This window comes from Triturus cristatus, chromosome 5_2 (genome assembly GCF_964204655.1).
Source record: "Triturus cristatus chromosome 5_2, aTriCri1.1, whole genome shotgun sequence".
NCBI classification, from domain to species: Eukaryota; Metazoa; Chordata; class Amphibia; order Caudata; family Salamandridae; genus Triturus; species Triturus cristatus.
Window position 1 is genome coordinate 882,412,773 of NC_140588.1, and position 12,217 is coordinate 882,424,989.

Consider the following 12,217-nt stretch of genomic DNA (forward strand, 5'->3'; position numbering starts at 1 on the left):
TCCTCGCAATGGTGGAACATCTGCGTGCTAGGTTGGATGCGAGTCAGACGGCGGCGCTGATATTGTTAGATCTCAGCGCCGCCTTCGACACTGTATCTCATGGCATCCTCCTGCATCGGCTAGAGGAGATTGGTGTCCGGGGTCTGGCGTTGCAGTGGTTCCGCTCCTTCCTGGACAATCGTTCCTTCTGTGTGGCCATTCCTCCCTTCTCGTCCCGTTTTCAGCCTCTGGCCATGGGGGTTCCGCAAGGGTCTTCGCTAAGTCCCACGTTGTTCAACCTTTACGTGAGACCGCTGGCTGATGTCGCGAGGCAGTGGGGCCTTACTTTGGTCTCATATGCCGATGACACTCAGCTGGCGGTTACTCTTAGCGGAGATGTCCAGCTAGACGCCCCTAGGTTTCAGTCCGGACTGAAGGCGGTGGCTTGCTGGTTGACAGAAAACTGTCTCCAGCTTAATGCCACAAAAACAGAGGTGATGGTTGTTGGGAAGGGAGTGGAGCTTTGGGGTGATCAGTGGTGGCCTTCTGAGCTGGGCCCCACTCCGACCCCTGTGTCGGAGGTGAAAAATCTGGGGGTCTGGTTGGACGCCGGCCTTACTTTCACAGGACATACTAAAAAAACGGCAGCCTGTTGTTTCGGCCTATTAAGAGGTCTTAGACCAGTCCTCAAATACTTTGATGCCCCTACCAGACAGCTTGTAGTCCAGGCTACTATCATCTCTCGCCTGGACTACGCTAGCTCTCTTCTGGTTGGGGCGAATCAGGCTGAGTTAACTCGCTTACAGCGGGTTCAAAATGCTGCGGCTAGAGCCATTGTTGGCCTGCCCAGATTTTGCCCGGTGTCGAATGTCCTTCGTTCCTTGCATTGGCTCCCTGTAAGGAAGCGTATTCTTTTCAAGGTCCTCTGCTTGGCTTTTAAGATACTAAGAGGTATTGGCCCTGAAATCTTGTCCGATCTTATCTCCTCCTATGTTCCCACCCGTAGCCTCCGATCTCAGGGCCAGGCCCTTGTTGTGGTCCCCAGATTTAGACTGTCGGATGGGGGGTCGTTCCTTCAGCGTGAAAGCTGCTCTAATTTGGAACACCCTCCCAGTGGAAATCCGACAGTTAGACGATCTGCTTTCTTTCCGTTGAGCGATTAAGACTTTTCTGTTTTAGCGGTCTATCTTGGGCGTCTCTGTGTTGCTGTGTTGTGTTCCTCCTTGTCTTTGCGACGGGACGCTCCTTGGCTGGAGTAGCTGTGCGCATAATAAATCAACTTAACATAACATAACACCTTGGCAGAGAAACTAAAAAGACCAAGAATCCTGCACAGCCACCTATTCCTCAAACGCACACACATACTGGTTGGATTTGGCACGAGGGCGAGTGATGGTTCAGTATATTAAATTTTATTAACAAGAGATTTCACAAAAATGAAATGCACTGTCAATAATTCAATGGAGAAAAAACTGAACCAATGACTCGCAGCTCGTGAGCTGTAAAGCCACGGCAAGGCACCAACCGCTTTACAGGCCATTCACACATCTTTCATACGTGATACACACAAGACCATTCGCACCATCAGGCACAAAAACAACACATTACAAAATTCACAAAAGGGACAAGGTACACCCTGCTTCAGAAAGGCAAATATTACTGCACAGCCATCTAATCCTCAAGCACGCACACATACTGGTTGGATTTGGCACGAGGGTGAGTGATGGTTCAGAATATACAATTGTATTAGCAAGTGATTTCACAAAAATGAAATGCACTGTTAATAATTGAAAGGGCGAGAAACTGAACCATTGACTCACAGCTCGTGAGCTGTAAAGCCACGACAAGGCACCAACCTCTTTACAGGCCATTCATACACCTTTCATACGCGTGAGACATACAAAACCATTCACCCCGCCAGCCGCGGGTCCATCACATAACAAAACTCACACCAGCACACAGCGCCATTCAAGGGCCCATCACTTTCACACGCCCACATTCCTGACGCAGCAACTACACAAGCAGATGGATTGCGTGGAGTGGCACTCAGCTAGCAGAGCGCCAGTCCACGCACACCGCTAGCTAAACACCAGTCCACGCACACCGCTAGCCAAGCGCCAGTCCACGCACACCGCTAGCCAAGCGCCAGTCCAGGCACACCACCAGCCAAGCACCAGTCCACGCACACTGCCAGCCAAGCACCAGTCCACGCACACCGCCAGCCAAGCACCAGTTCAACCAACACCGCCAGCCAAGCACCAGTCCACACACACCACCAGCCAAGCACCAGTCCACGCACACCGCCAGCCAAGCACCAGTCCACGCACACCGCCAGCCAAGCACCAGTCCACGCACACCGCCAGCCAAGCACCAGTCCACGCACACCGCCAGCCAAGCACCAGTCCACGCACACCGCCAGCCAAGCACCAGTCCACGCACACCGCCAGCCAAGCACCAGTCCACGCACACCGCCAGCCAAGCACCAGTCCACGCACACCGCCAGCCAAGCACCAGTCCACGCACACCACCAGCCAAGCACCAGTCCACGCACACCGCCAGCCAAGCACCACTCCACGTACACTGCCAATACATTTAGGATTTTTTTAGACAAAAATAGAAACACAAACAAATCACAAATAGATACAAATCTACAAACACAAAATCAGAAACTAAACACATTGCACTAACGGCAACCTTGAAACAGAATCAAATTTTTCAAAGACTACAAACCAATCAGTTAACTTTACCACTCATGAATGCTCCCAAAAATTATTTTGAGTATGGTACGCTCTAAAACAAGCAGGGACACACAGCCCAGGTTTAGATGGACAGTCGGGGCAATACATACGAATCTCCTTCCGCGTACCTCTTCGCCAACAGACTCTGCATCTCCTAGTGGGAAAATCTTTTGCCGGTGTGGGAGGGATGAAATCAGGAAAGTGGCGATCTTTCAATCGAACCACATCCTCCACCACTCCAAATCTAGGAACACTTGCCTGTTCCACAACAACAAGGCTAGCTATCACAGAGTGCTGAAACTGAAGAAATGTCAACTTTGACGCAGGAGAACACTCCTTGAACACAATAAAAGCATTGAACATTGCTAATTCGAAGAAATGGATGGCCAACTTCTTATACCAAACATAAGCCTTCCGAATAGCAGAGTAAGGTTCCAACCTCTGATCTACTCTGTCAACACCACCCATGTGCTTATTGTAGTCTAGAATGCACACAGGTTTGCGCACTTCAGCAACCTGACCCCAAACAGTCACAGGTGAAGTTCTCTCATCATGGATGGTAGTCAGCATGTACACATCCCTCCTGTCCACAAATTTTACAGCTAGTAGTTCATCACTACGCAAGGAACTGCACTGCCCCCTCTGAAGTTTTTTGCAAACAAGCTCTTTCGGATAAGCTTTACGGTTAGAGCGGATTGTGCCACATGCAAAAGTGTCCACTTTATACAATTCCTTAAATAATTGCACAGCAGTATAGTAGTTATCAAGGTACAAATGGTGGCCTCTGTTAAACAGTCTCCTAGCAAGATCCCACACAATTTTCTCTGCAACTCCAAAAGTGGACGGACAACCTGGGGGGTCAATAGCAGAATCTCTACCAGTGTACACACGAAAATTAAAAACATATCCTGACCGGCCCGTCTCCTTAGCCTGCTTGTCTCCCTGGTTCTGGGCATTGAGTTCACTTTGTCTCCGTCCCGACCTATCCCCCCCTTGCTATTCCTGTGGATCGGTAGGGTCCCCCCCAGGGGAGCTCATGCTGCTACTTCGACTGTTGGTTGCCTTGTGGATTTGTTTTTTTTCGTTTCTTATATAAAAATTAAACCGTTGTGTGGGGTCCGGATGGTGTGGCTGCCGACGCTTCTTTTAACTCCTGTGACCTCTCTTCTGCCGCAGTGTGTGTTTTACTGCTTGTATTCTATGCTCTTCCTGTTTGCTAGCGGCCGGCCTGAAGGTTGTAGGCCCATCTTTGTACATTTTTTGGATTCTGTAATAAACGGTTTCAAAAAAAAAAAAACATATCCTGTCCTACTCTCAGACAACATATACAGCTTAATTCCATAGCATGCCCTCTTGCTAGGGATGTACTGCCTAAAAACCAAACGGCCCTTGAACAAGACCAAAGACTCCTCAATAGATATTTCTTTCCCTGGAGTATAGATCTCAGAAAATCGATCCACTAAGTGATCAAGAACGGGCCGAATCTTAAAAAGACGGTCACAGTCAGGGTGATCTCGTGGCAACGCCATAGAATTATCAACAAAATGCAGCATACGTAGCAAAAGTAAATACTGATTACGAGTCATAACTGCAGGAAATATGGCAGTTGCCAACAAGGGGCTAGTAGACCAATATGAAGCCAAGGTTGGCTTCCTTACCACACCCATCAATAAAGTCAAACCCAGAAACTTCTTCATCTCTTCCAGATATGTGGGAGTCCACCGGGTAGCTCTAGATTGGGGCCTAAGTTTGTCGCTGTTGTTCCTCAAAAACTGTTCAGCATACAAATTTGTCTGCTCAACAATCTCACCCAAAAATACATCATCCATAAACAACTGAAAAAACTGTATAGTCAAAAAAATTTCACAATTCACTGTACACCCTGCATCACCGCTAAAGGCAGGCAACACCGGCTGCACCATGTTTGGATCAACCCAAAGTCCAGCACTTCCAGTAGGAAGCCTAGCAGCCTCAGACTGTAATCCAGATGCCTCTTGCACCATCGGCACAGCAGTTTCCTCCTCTAAGACAGGCACTTCATCCGCACTGAGAGTTGCTTCATCCACACCAAGAGTACCTTCATCTGCACTGAGAGTACCTTCATCATCCGATGATTCCATGTTGAGAGAAAACTCACTGCCAGAATCTTCCCCTCCCTCCCCTCCCTCCTCTCCCTCAGACGCACTGTCAGTCTCATAATCATGCTCAGAGGAAGATTCAAGAAGCATACCGACCACCTGTTGAGCAGTCATTCTACGGCTAGCCATATTGCTTACTAATAAAGGTAACTTGTCAAACAAGTCAACAACAACAAACTCTTTGTAAAATAAGTAATAAACAAAAAGCACCTTTATCAAAAACTCAAATATACTCCAAAACAATACCACTCACTTGCCAGAGGCAGCTAAACTACTCACCACCACCAACTCTGTACAGACACAGTATGGATCAACAATATCCCACTAAAAAAGAAAGAGAAAAGCAATTACACATAAGACCATGCAAAACACATCACAAAGAATTTCATGCTCAAACCACTAACTAAATATGCCGCCATTATGATATCACTTACAAAAAAATTCATTCAGACATTATATTATTACTCATTTGGTGTAAATACAACAACAAAAAATTTCTTACCAACACAATGCAACTACACAAAACTGCAGAACAGCCACCGTTGAAAAGCTTTAGACTAGAATAAAAAGAAGAAAAAAAACTTTATTGTAACATATGCATATAATGCTCTAGACCATCACGTACTGCGCAAAATGTATTGCTTGACCCTCCCACTTTCAAAAAGGAAAGATCGATGGCCCAATCCTTTACAAGCAACGCAGCGAGAATCTGGAACTGAGCCTCAGCTCCGGACCACCCCCTCCCTCTTCCCAGTCCTTCAAAACTAACCTCAAAGTTCTCCTCCTGCAAAGACACTTCCAAACTTAATTCACACCCTCTCTATTGTGTGAAGGAAGTCTTTACATTATAGGAAATTCTGTTCTCCATGCCCGTAGAAGTGCCTACCCAGTGTGTTCCTGTGTTTTGCGTGTCTGCCATTTATTGCACTTTTATACCTCTACTTGTACTCTTTTGTAAGTTGACACCACTACAGTACACCTGCTTGTGCTAAGACATCAAGCCTTCTAAGGTCTAGTGGGGCCTTCTACGGTGTAGCATGGGAATGTGCTCCCTCAGTACAGTGGTGTGGTGGACTGGTCATGAATGCTGAACCCGGTTCCCCATTTCCAAATTCAACAGCTCCGGCAATAGTGCCACATCCCCACTGAACGCCATACTTGCCCACTGAGAGAAACTCGCACTGCCTTCAGCTATAACCTAATTGTGCCCGCTATAAACACTTGGATGTGGCTCAATTCAAATTATGCACTTGATAAGAGTAATACGCTGCCTAAAAAAAAAAAAACACTCCTAGGGAATGCAAAGCATGTGAAATGTAAGCAGAAACAACATGGTTACCTAAACGATCTCTCACTAACTATTCAGAAATCAGCGAGTGGTTTCACCGGAAAAGTTATGGACATGACTAGAGGGCCCTGAAGGGAACCGTTTCACTGTCCATTGCTTACATCCTTACAAAACATAAGCAGTATGGTAGACCACATCCATAAACACAGAACCATGGTGCACATTGTGTTTTCCAATTCACCCATCAACCAGGTATTGCAGTACCTCCAGAAATAGTACACACTCCCACCCTGGAAACAACAATGCTGTTCAAAGGAAGACCAGAAAACGAAAGTAGCACTACACTTGAAAACTAAATGATTCTGGTGTATTTGGATGCACATAAAATCAATCTGGCCACTTTGCAACCCCTAATGCTTACTTTATTTCGCCCCCCACCCCCATCCCACGCTAGCAGCACCCCTAAGATGGAAAACGACAAAGAAACGAAAACAAGCGTTTTTTTTTTTGATGATATTTCACATAAAATCACCTGCGCTTGGACCATCCAAGCGCAGGAACAAAGCAGAGTGTTCAAAAACACATTTCCACCCCCCCCAACATTGTGCCCCCCACCCTACCTACCCCACAGATGCACTAGTACCCCCTCCCCAGCCCCAAAACTGACCTTTACTCTCCGACGCGCAGGAAGCAAATGGCTTCCTGCGCCTCTGAGAGCAAAGGGGAAGCCTCCGGTGACGTCAGCGCGGCTCGCGCGCGGACGTCATTGATGACGCGAGCGGGGGGGCGGGGGGAGGCAGGGGAAGGTCTTCCCCTGCCTCCCCAGCAAAAAAAAAAAAGATCGAGGAATCACGGGGGGAGCGCCAGCGCTTCCCCCAAGGGTGGGTCCCATGACGAGATGGTCTCGTCATGGACACAGCGCGACTGTGCTCCATAACGAGACCATCTCGTCATGGGCACAGAAGGGGTTAAAGCATGTACGTTCCAATCAAAATATTTGGGCAGTAATTTTACATCGCTTTGCTTTAAAGCCATTAAGCCTACAAAATTGGATCTATATTTTAAAAAGGTGGTCACTGAAAACATTTATTTGCCTTGGCGTTAAAACATCAGTCATTTGTATCATCAGGGAAAAAGACTTTGCAACAAACTTGGTAAGAATGCTCAATGTACATGAATCTCCGAGAAATAGTTGGAAATAATTATTGAAATTTAGCTCTGAGCTGCTCAGGAAAATTTCACTCAAGGCTGAGAGACCTGTTTCTGTGTTCAAATTTTTACCTCCTGAGCAGCTTTCCAGGCTGAAATGTCATGCGACATTTGTTATTTCTCTAATGCAGGGATATACAAAGGATACATCTCCACATTGGAGAAATTCACCAACTGTTAAATTCTGACCTCATGGACAGGACTTGCATTACTATTGAGGCATCACAGCTCCTTCTGTGGTGCATCTCGGATGTCAACCTGATAGGTGGCAGACTGTTCTCTCCTCTGGAGGAGGTCTCGTGCTGACTTATGAATTCACTCTGGGTTGGGGAGGACACCTGGACAACGTGGAGATCAGGGAGCAGCACCATCATATTGATCTTTTGAAGCTCCCCCTCATCTGTGGTGTGTCTTTTCTGCCTTCCATCGAGGTCACGTTGATACAGGTGCTGTCAGACAACACAGCCGCCATATGGTACTGCAACAAGTGGGGCAGCATGGGGCCCCATGTCATCTGTCTGGAAGTCTCTGAAGGTTTGGCGGTTATGGAACTTCACCAGATAATTCTGAAGTTCGAACACCTAGTAAGATCCCTCTACTTCAGGGTAGACTAATGCAGCAAGCGTAGTTTTACCTATCGCAGTGGCTTCTACATCTGGAATTAGACTGGGTATGTTTGCCCTGTAGGGCATGCCTTCACTAGATCTTTTCACTACTTTTGAATACACTCTAGAGTTTCCTCTTCATGTCTCTGTAGGAATCTTCTTCTGCCTTCGATGGTATTCTAGCCTTCTATAAACATTCCTTTCTTTGCCGCTGATCCCACAGGCCGTGAAGAAAGTTAAGTGCGGCAAAACGCAGCTGGTTCCATTAGCCTTAAATTGTGCCAGGAGGGTCCAACGTTCAGAACTGCAGACCTTGAGTATCCGCACTTCAATTTGGTTTCATCTAATGTTCCAGCAACAGGGCATAGTACTGTATTCAAACCTCCACAATCTGCACCTTCATACCTAGAGACTGAGCATAACCATCTGAGGCTTTAATCTTCTGATGGAAGCTCTAAATGTGCTTTTGGTTGCTCGTCACCCTTCTACTGAGGCCTTTGGTCCAGGTTTGTTGCCTAGTGTGATGAGAAGCAGGTTGATCCTCTACAAGCTAACTTGTCTAATGTCCTTTTATTTATGTTCTCTTTGGCCTGGTAAGGTTTTTCTGTGAAAAGGGCTTAAGGTTATTCAATAGCCCTTTTGGATTGTCTTTGTCTTATCAGCCCTCCTTATTCATATCAACATTTGTGTTATTTTTTTTATAGGGACTTTCAGATGTTTCCCCCTACAATCTTCATTATGCCTTTGTGGGACCTGCATTTAATCCTAATTTTTCTGATGTATGCTCTTTTCGAGCCTCTGCCCAGTTGTACCTTGAGGCTTCTAGCTCCAAAGACTGTATTTCTTATTGCAGTAACGTCTGCACATTGCGTCAGTGAGCTACAGGCATTTTCAATCAAGTGTTAGTACAGTCACCTTCCCTTTCACGTTGCTGCTTTGAACCCGTTCATGCATTCTTCTGAAAGTCGTGTCGCCCATCCATTTGGGTCAGTTTATCACACTTCCTGTTTTCTTCCTTCTGCCTGATCCTTCTAAGAAGGGAAGACCGTATTTTTTCGATCTGCTTTGGGTCCATAGCTTTTACATTGGCATAACTAAGGTGTATAAACAGTAGAGAGAGACCCCTTCAACTGGAACAAAGGGACTGGAGTACTATCTAATAGTTTAAGTAAAAGGTATCCCTTGTGTGCTAGAGCGCGAAACAATGTTATCTGCACATATTATACTATGCTAAGTTAAAAACATTCTTATTATCACAACCAAAAATTAGATCAAAATATCTTTTTATTGCATTTTTTTCCATTAAAAAACTACTCACATAAACATGTAGTACAATTTTCTTTAAAACCAAAAATAAATTTTTCATTAAAAACACTACATCAATGGTATAAAAACATTACAATATTATTTGATAATCACAATTTTAACACAGAGAAAAACCTATATCAAAAGACACTATAATTTGTCATCAATTTGACAGATCACATGGAATGGTATATACACTCGACCTGGATGAGTTCTATAATTTCAACTGCAGGTCAGAGTGGTTCCACAAATTCTGCCACACAAAAACAAAGGGCGTCGACGCGTTTCGATGGTATTGAATTATTGTTCCATCTTTATCAAGACTAGCAATTTGGATCTCTCTGTTAGTCACTTGATTGATTATTACAGCTACCCTGTAATTATAGTTGTAGCTTTAATTTCTTTATATTAATCGATGTTAATATACACTTGCTTCTCACATTACGTAACCTTTCAATGATGCTCCTGAATTTTCGATTTATGGAGAAAATAATTTGGTAATCCGTCTATTTGATTGTCTTTTAGTAAACGTACTAATTGTACGCACAAGTATGCCTTTTTATTTTGGGTATGATGGAGAAAAGGAAGGAATGTATCACTTTTCTTGTGGGGAATCTGCAGCTTCTTATGGGGAATCAAACGATACTCATCCCCTTGTTCTCTTGAGTTTATAAACTACAAATATGAAGAAAAAGGGCACAGTGCTGCATGCGCAGTGCTGCATGCGTCTCCTCGCGTCCGTACGATGACACGTACGTACGGACGCGAGGAGACGCATGCAGCACTGCGCCCTTTTTCTTCATATTTGTAGTTTATGAACTCAAGAGAACAAGGGGATGAGTATCGTTTGATTCCCCATAAGAAGCTGCAAAGTCCCCACAAGAAAAGTGATACATTCCTTCCTTTTCTCCATCATACCCAAAATAAGAAGGCATACTTGTGCGTACAATTAGTACGTTTACTAAAAGACAATCAAATAGACGGATTACCAAATTATTTTCACCATAAATCGAAAATTCAGGAGCATCATTGAAAGGTTACGTAATGTGAGAAGCAAGTGTATATTAACATCGATTATTATAAAGAAATTAAAGCTACAACTATAATTACCGGGTAGCTGTAATAATCAATCAAGTGACTAACAGAGAGATCCAAATTGCTAGTCTTGATAAAGATGGAACAATAATTCAATACCATCGAAACGCGTCGACGCCCTTTGTTTTTGTGTGGCAGAATTTGTGGAACCACTCTGACCTGCAGTTGAAATTATAGAACTCATCCAGGTCGAGTGTATATACCATTCCATGTGATCTGTCAAATTGATGACAAATTATAGTGTCTTTTGATATAGGTTTTTCTCTGTGTTAAAATTGTGATTATCAAATAATATTGTAATGTTTTTATACCATTGATGTAGTGTTTTTAATGAAAAATTTATTTTTGGTTTTAAAGAAAATTGTACTACATGTTTATGTGAGTAGTTTTTTAATGGAAAAAAATGCAATAAAAATATATTTTGATCTAATTTTTGGTTGTGATAATAAGAATGTTTTTAACTTAGCATAGTATAATATGTGCAGATAACATTGTTTCGCGCTCTAGCACACAAGGGATACCTTTTACTTAAACTATAACTAAGATGTACCAGGTGGATGATCAGATTTTAGGTAGATTGGTTGCTGCTAAGAAAGGAAATGAGGTGCCCCTTTGAAAAGTAAGTTATTTACCAATAACAATGCACTTTCCAGTGCATACACTATCTAATCGCAGATTCCTAACCACTTGCTTACCTCTCCATTCTGTGGAGTGGACTTTTTTGTTGAATAAGGTTTCAAGTTAGTTTTGGACAGTGATTCTCTCTTTTTATAAAGGTTGTTTATGGTCCAAACACAGGGCAGACTTCCACCTACCCTTTATTTGTTTTGATGAAAGCGGTGTTGCACTGTCTGCCACTTCATTGACTGAGGCTTACCTTGCGTCATTAAACATAGTGTTCAGTATGTCTGCCAGAGCTATAAACCAATTCCCATGTTGTATTTTAAACCATTCTCTTGCCATTGCTTTAGAGTCCTAAACTTGAGCTATTGGTTCATGAGAGCTGGTGTTGACCTTACACTTAACTGTAGTCTGGTCAGACCAGATTACCAAGATCTAGGTAACCATTTACTAAATATGTGATGTAAGCATAGCATTTGTAGGTTTGCCAGCACATCATGGACATAGTCACTGGTAGAAGGTCTGAAGACTGAAAGAAAATGGCTAAGATGGTGAAAGTTATGGAATTCACAGAATCCTGCCTAGTGGGCTGCTACAGAATCTGAAATATGCTTTTTCTGATTATGACGTCATAGGCATCCTCTAATGGATGAGGGAAAGCTATGTAATTTATTAGAGGCTACTACATGAAACGTCAACCATGACAAAGATAGCATAGCATAGCATGGCTTGGGCTTTGATTCTGAGAACCCAATATCCACAAAGAAAATCTTAGGAGTATCTTTTTGGACAACAGTGTTTGGAGCCTGATGAGCCACATGATGAAGCCCGTGGATGACAATATGAAAAATGTTGACAGTAGCCATGGAGACTGTCACAGTATCCACAATTCAGATGGTCTCTGCCAAGTCATCAATGGGCATTGCAGAAGCAACAATAATATCCCTGAATTTACCCCTTCGACATTCAGATATATGCCGACAACACAAGGGCAATGGACAACATAGTTTGTACTCTTTGCAAGATATTAACTGTGTTCCAATGCAGATGAGAATCCTCTGTGTTGTTGTATACTGTGATCTTTAATCCTTACACTAACAGGCCCATTCATGTGTCCATCCAAACATGCTTTCTTTTATCTGCCCATTTTTATATCCAGAACATCACAGTTCTTGTTTAACTTTTAGTCAGCATTAAAGCGCAACTCTGTCACCCCTAAGGGTATCTGTGTGCTGCTTC

General features: G+C 44.0%; 1 protein-coding gene across 2 annotated transcripts in view; it reads left to right on the top strand.

The window, feature by feature from the left end:
• The window catches only part of MTM1 (myotubularin 1), a 431,918-nt gene that overhangs the window by 318,782 nt on the left and 100,919 nt on the right, over positions 1 to 12,217 (top strand). The gene's annotated exons all lie outside the window — the stretch shown is intronic.